Genomic DNA, 7,165 nt, shown 5'->3' on the forward strand with positions numbered 1-7,165 from the left:
TGGCTGCAATGGCCGGAGCTGTGCCAATCCAAAGCCAGGAGCCAGGAGCTTCCTCCAGGTCTCTCACGTGGGTGCAGGGGCCCAAGGACTTGGGCCATCCTCCACTGCTTTCCCAGGCCACAGCAGAGAGCTGGATCAGAGATGGAGCAGCCGGGTCTCTAAACGGCACCCATATGGGATACTGGCACCACAGGCGGCGGCTTTACTCACTACGCCACAGCGCCAGCCCCCAAACCCCATTTCAAAACTCACGCCCTCAATGAAGTTGTCCTCGATTCTCATCCTTCTTCCTGTACACAGAACAACTCCTTTCCTCTGTGGTTACACAGCACTTTCCACATTCTGCAAAGCAGAACCTGATGAGGAGTTATTTATCAATTTAGTTATCTAGTCATCTCTCACAATAACCTTGAGGTCTTCACAAGTTTGGCCCCACTGTGGGTGGGTGCTGCCTCCTTTCCCTCGAGATGGCTCTGTGGCCACATTAAAAACAACCATGAGCTGGGAGTCCAGAAAGATCGCATTTTGCTGTATAAGGGTCAAGAGAGTTCTACACAGAGAAAAATCCTGAAGACTCCGTTGTTTGTTTAACCTCCAGAGTTCTGCTCTGCTTTGAATTAATTATGAAAAAGCAGAACACAGTGGCAAAATCATAGTAGTTTGAGGGGGAGGGGTACAGCACTGTGGTGCAGGTGGTAAGGCTACTACCTGCAGTGCTGGCATCCCATATGGGTGCTGGTTCAAGTCCTAGCAGCTCCACTTCTGATCCAGCTCTCTGCTGTGGCCTAGGAAAGCAGTAGAAGATGGCCCAAGTCCTTGGGCCTCTGCACCCACGTGGGTGACCCAGAAGAAACTCCTGGCTCCTGGCTTTGGATTGGCCCACCTCCAGCCATTGTGGCTGTTTGGGGAGTGAACCAGTGAATGGAAGACTTGTCCTTCTCTCTGCCTCTGCCTCTCTATGACTGCCTTTCAAATAAATAAATAAATAAATGTTAAAAAAAAATAAGTAGTTTGAGAGACTTCAAAACATTCATGAAAAATGGAATTGACAGATAAGTTTATTTTGTTGCAAATTTTTAAAAAATCATGATAATTTGACCAGCGCCGCAGCTCAATAGGCTAATCCTCCGCCTAGCGGCACCGGCACACCGGGTTCTAGTCCCAGTCGGGTTGCCCCTCTTCCAGGCCAGCTCTCTGCTGTGGCCAGAGAAGGCAGTGGAGGATGGCCCAAGTACTTGGGCCCTGCACCCCATGGGAGACCAGGAGAAGCACCTGGCTCCTGCCATCGGATCAGCGCGGTGCGCCTGCCGCGGTGGCCATTGGAGGGTGAACCAACGGCAAAAGGAAGACCTTTCTCTCTGTCTCTCTCTCTCTCTCACTCTCCACTCTGCCTGTAAAAAAAAAAATCATGATAATTTTTTCATAATAGGCCTTTTTCCATGAACTGTTTGAAATATTGCTTGCATGTTTTTCAAAATTTTTGCACTAAAATAAACTTATTTTTAATCTCATTTTCCATTAACTTTATTTTCCAAGATTTTACTTATTTATTTGTTTGAAGAGCAGAGTGATTAAGAAAGAGGGAGACACAGAGAGAAAGAGCTTCCATCCATTGGTTTATTTCCCAAATGTTTGCAATAGCCAGGGCTGGTTTAGGCTGAAGCCAGGAGCCTGGGACTCCGTCTGAGTCTCCCACATGAATGGCAGGGAATAAGCATCATCTGCCGTCTTTCTAGGCTCAGTAGCAGGAAGCAAGACGGGAAGTGGAGAAGCTGGGACCTGAACTGGCACTGCAATATGGGATGCAGGCGTCCTAAGTGGTGGCTTATCCCACTGCACCATAACACCTGCGCCTGCACAAACTTTTTTTTTTTTTATCTTTTATTTAATGAATATAAATTTCCAAAGTACGACTCATGTGTTACAATGGCTTCCCCCCCATACCGTCCCTCCCACCCACAACCCTCCCCTTTCCCACTCCCTCTCCCCTTCCATTCACATCAAGATTCATTTTCGATTATCTTAATATACAGAAGATCAGCTTAGTATACCTTAAGTAAGTATTTCAACAGTTTGCTCCCACACAAAAACATAAAGTGAAAAATAATAGATGATTTTTTTTAAATGATGATGAAATCAGATCAGACCTATTGTCATGTTTAATCCCAGTGAGAGTCAAGTTGGGAATTGATCATTTCTTTCTTTCTTTCTTTTTTTTTTTTTTTTTACAGAAGATCAGTTTAGTGTACATTAAGTAAAGATTTCAGTCGTTTGCACCCCCATAGAAACACAAAGTGAAATATACTGTTTGAGTACTCGTTATAGCATTAAGCCTCAGTGTACAGCACATTAAGGACAGAGATCCTACATGAGGAGTAAGTGCACAGTGACTCCTGTTGTTGACTTTACCAATTGACACTCCTGTTTATGGCATCAGTAATCTCCCTATGCACCAGTTATGAGTTTCCAAGGCTATGGAAGCCCCTTGAGTTCTCCGACTCTTATCTTGTTTAGACACGGTCATAGTCAAAGTGGAGGTTCTCTCCTCCCTTCAGAGAAAGGCACCTCCCTCTTTGAAGACCTGTTCTTTCCACTGGGATCTCACTCACAGAGATCTTTTTGCCAGAGTGTCTTGGCTTTCCATGCCTGAAATACTCTCATGGGCTTTTCAGCCAGATCCGAGTGCCTTTAGGGCTGATTCTGAGGCCAGAGTGCTATTTAGGACATCCGCCATTCTATGAGTCTGCTGAGTATCTCACTTCCCATGTTGGATCACTCTCCCCTTTATTTATTCTATCGGTTGGTGTTAGCAGATACTAGACTTGTTTATGTGCTCCCTTTGACTCTTAGTCCTTTCATTATGATCAATTGTGAACTGAAATTGATCACTTGGAGTAGTGAGATGGCATTGGCACATGCCACCTTGATGGGATTGAATTGGAATCCCCTGGTATGTTTCCAACTCTACCAATTGGGGCAAGTCAGCCCGAGCATGCCCCAAATTATACATCTCTTCCCTCTCTTATTCCCACTCTTATGTTTAACAGGGATCACATTTCAGTTAATTTTCAACACTTAAGAATAACTGTGTGATAATTACAGAATTAAACCAGTCATATTAAGTAGAACAGACAAAAAAAAAATACTATGAGGGATAATGTATTAAGTTGTCCATTAGCAGTCAGGGCTATGCTGATCAAGTCACCATTTCTCATAGTGTCCATTTCACTTCAGGAGGTTTCCTTTTTGGTGTTCAGTCAGTTGTCACCAATCAGGGAGAACATATGGTATTTGTCCCTTTGGGACTGGCTTACTTCACTCAGCATGATGTGTTCCAGATTCCTCCATTTTGTTGCAAATGACTGGATTTCGTTGTTTCTTACTGCGGTATAGTACTCTAAAGAATACATATCCCATAATTTCTTTATCCAGTCTACCGTTGATGGGCATTTAGGTTGGTTCCAGGTCTTGGCTATTGTGAATTGTGCTGCAATAAACATTAGGGTGCAGACCGCTTTTTTGTTTATCAATTTAAACTCCTTTGGGTAAATTCCAAGGAGTGGGATGGCTGGGTCGAACGGTAGGGTTATATTCAGGTTTCTGAGGAATCTCCAGACTGATTTCCATAGTGGCTTGACCAGTTTGCATTCCCACCAACAGTGGGTTAGTGTCCCTTTTTCCCCACATCCTCGCCAGCATCTGTTGTTGGTAGATTTCTGTATGTGAGCCATTCTAACCGGGGTGAGGTGAAACCTCATTGTGTGCACAAACTTTTTGAAGTATTCTCATGTTCACATTCATAATCAGAGTTCTGAAAAAAAAAAAAAAAAGAAAGTATAAACTTGAACTGGACAGCAAAACAGCTCATGTTTTATAAAAACAGAGATCCAGCTGTCTAAGTAAGACCAAAGAAAACACATGTGAACAACCAAATGTTTAAAGAAATGGCAGGAACCAACACCCAGAGCTGACCTAGCAGTCCCAAGTCCTCAGACTCTACTGACCAAATGTTGCTTGAAATAAGGAAATTTATAGACCAGACCTTGGAAAAGCACTGCCTGATTAATAGGATTTGCTATAATGAGCTTGAAACCTTTCAAAAGAAATTAAATATGTGAGAAAGTATTTAAATATAAAAAAGTGAAACCAAGGTGTAAAAAGTACTCTCCCTGCTGCACAAAGGAAATTTTAAAACTTACTTGTGAATATGTTAGATAGCTGACTAAAGCAATCAATGAGGAATTCATTGTGGGTAAAAAAAAATCTGTTCCTTTTAACTTTCTGACTAATCTGACATTTACTGTGTGAAACACTGGAGAAAAAGAACCAATGTGCAGAGTCAGCAAGCAATGGCAACTACACATCTGAGGGGTCCAGACAGGGGCCCCGGGCATCTGAGCCGTTAGGCTCTGGGCTTGGTCACAGGCTGCAGAGGCGAATGGGAGATGGAGACTTCGCCCACAGCTCAGAACATCCACTGCGGAAAGGCCCTGAGTGGGAGAGGGTCTTTCCCCTCTGCACCCCGTGGGGGCGGATTTCTGACCTCTGCTGCGTTCCCATGTGCATTTAGCTCTTCTGAAATGGAGAAGGCTAAGCTATTTCCAGCACCTTCCGACTATCACCGCTTCACTGTGGATTTTTCTGGTGGGGGCAGGCCTTGTCCTGCTAATGGCCTGAGTCCACAGCTGGGTACAAACTGGGAGGCCAACTTTCAAAACTCTAGAACAGCCAGCCTCCTGTGTGTCACAGGCTCACTCTCCAAGACTGTTTTGCAATGGGAGGTTTGTTTCCCAGTTTCTTTGTGTCCCTTTGCCAATTTCAGTAGAGGGACAACACCTTAATTCAACCACACTGAACCTCAGCCAGATTTTTTTTTTAAAGGCTGAGAAATGATGAAAGGAGCTGATATCAATAATTTGGTAGTGTATTTATTTTTAATTTTTATAAAGATTTTACTTATTGAAAGGCAGAGTTAGAGAGAGGGAGAGAAAGAGAGAAAGATCTTCCATCCACTGGTTCACTCCCCAGATGGCCATAATAGCCAAAGCTGCACTGATCCAAAGCCAGGAGCCAGGAGCTTCTTCCAGGTCTCCCACATGGGTGCAAGGCCCAAGCCCTTGGGCATCTTCCACTGCCTTCCCAGGCCATAGCAGGGAGCTGGATTGGAAGAGGAACAGCCAGGATTGGAACCAGCACCTGTATCGGATGCTAGTGCCACAGACGGAGATTAACCTACTGCACACAGCGCCGGCCCCTGAATTTGGTATTTTATTTTATTTATTTATTTATTTATTTTTTACAGGCAGAGTGAGAGAGAGAGAGACAGAGAGAAAGGTCTTCCTTTTGCCGTTGGTTCACCCTCCAATGGCTGCCGCAGCCAGCGCGCTGCAGCCGGCGCCCCGCGCTGATCCGATGGCAGGAGCCAGGTGCTTCTCCTGGTCTCCCATGGGGTGCAGGGCCCAAGTACTTGGGCCATCCTCCACTGCACTCCCTGGCCACAGCAGAGAGCTGGCCTGGAAGAGGGGCAACCGGGACAGAATCCGGTGTGCCCGCGCCGCAAGGCGGAGGATTAGCCTAGTGAGCCGCGGCGCCGGCTGAATTTGGTATTTTAGAAACCAGGCACATCTCTCTCCTGTGTTGAGCTCAGTCCTGACTGGCAACCCAGAGGCTCTGCAGAGAGCCCATCAAAGAAGTCAGACCGACTAACGTCAAGGCCTTTAGAACAATGTGGGGCTGAAACAAAAGGCAGCTGGTCAGCCTAAACGTTCTAACTGTTTGGCGTTAACCAAGAACATCTGTGGGGCCAGATCCTTGGAGAAAGACTGATGGACACAGACAGCTGTCCGCAGTGCACAAACGGGTGACTGGCAAACGGGGAGGGATATGGCATCAGCAGAGACGCCTCGCAGAAGCTAAACAGTGGGGCTGCCGTGTAGCCAGACAAATGCAGGTGGAGGCAGGCGGGATGCAGAGGGAGTGCCTTCACGCACTGAAAGGGAGGAGACCCAGCCGCCTGGCTGAAGTGCCCTTCTCACTCCTGGAGGAGAAGGGCTTAGCCCAGCTGTCAGGGCAGCTGAGGATGAGGAACTGGGCTGAAGTAGCTGCACACCTTCTACCCGTCCGCACCGGTCCCATGCCCTCAGCTCTGCCTGATTGACAATGGACTCATCATGTAAAGCAGCAAGGGCCTCTCCCAGGCACTGTTATGCCGCAGCCAAATTCCCGGATGTCCCTGCTGGAGTAGCCGGTGACGTTCATTCAGGTTAGGCGTCATCCTGTGCATCCCGCCGCTGGCAGGAAAGCTCTGCGGCTTCCAGGCCAGGCCCGCCAGCACCCTCGTGCAGGGGATGTCGCGATTCCTCTGCAAGAAGCTGGAGATGAGAAGGCCGGCTGTCACCCGCTCCCTTTGGAGGCAGCAGACAGCCCTTGTGCAGCCCCAGCCCTAGGGTCGGAAAGAGCAGAGGGGCACGGGGCCTTGGAGGCCATCCCTCAGGAACCAGTCCTGGAGCTCCTTCCTGGGCTGAGTTCTCATTTCTCTCCTGCACCACCCAGTTCCTCATCCAGGCTGTTCCCTTCATGTTCCCCGGGACCCCGGCTCATCCGGCCTCCGTGGTTACAGTCTACGTTTCTCCTCACGGGGGCGCACTTCCTACCCCAGACCGTGGCTGCTTGCGGGAGCTCGGGGCAGCTCCGCCAATGCCCTTTTGTGCCTTGAGACAGCACAAAGCAGGCAGCCTCGGCGGAAGTCTCGTGTCACGAACTCATTTTCCGTGTGGACTGCTTACTTCCACGTGACAGTGGTGATAGGGGCTTCTACTTTCCCACCGAAGCCGCTCTAATGTGTGAGAGAGAGCAGGTGTTGCTTTGAGAGGGCCAAGGGCATCGCCCACAATGGATTTCTATGCAGATAATGATTTGTTCAAATGGTCAGAAGAGTCAGCACTGATTCAGGCTGAAGTCAGGAGCCTGGAACTCCATCTGGGTCTCCCACGTGGGCGCAGGGGCCCAAGCACTTAGGTCATCATCCTCTGCTGCCTTCCCAGGCCCATTAGCAAGGGGCTGGATCAGAAGCAGAGCAGCCAGGATTCTAACCAGCACTTGGAAGTGGCAGCTCAGCTCACTGTATCACAAAGCCAGCCCAAGACATTGATTTGTATCTCTAAAA

The sequence above is a fragment of the Oryctolagus cuniculus genome, chromosome 7 (assembly GCF_964237555.1).
Source record: "Oryctolagus cuniculus chromosome 7, mOryCun1.1, whole genome shotgun sequence".
Taxonomy (NCBI): domain Eukaryota; kingdom Metazoa; phylum Chordata; class Mammalia; order Lagomorpha; family Leporidae; genus Oryctolagus; species Oryctolagus cuniculus.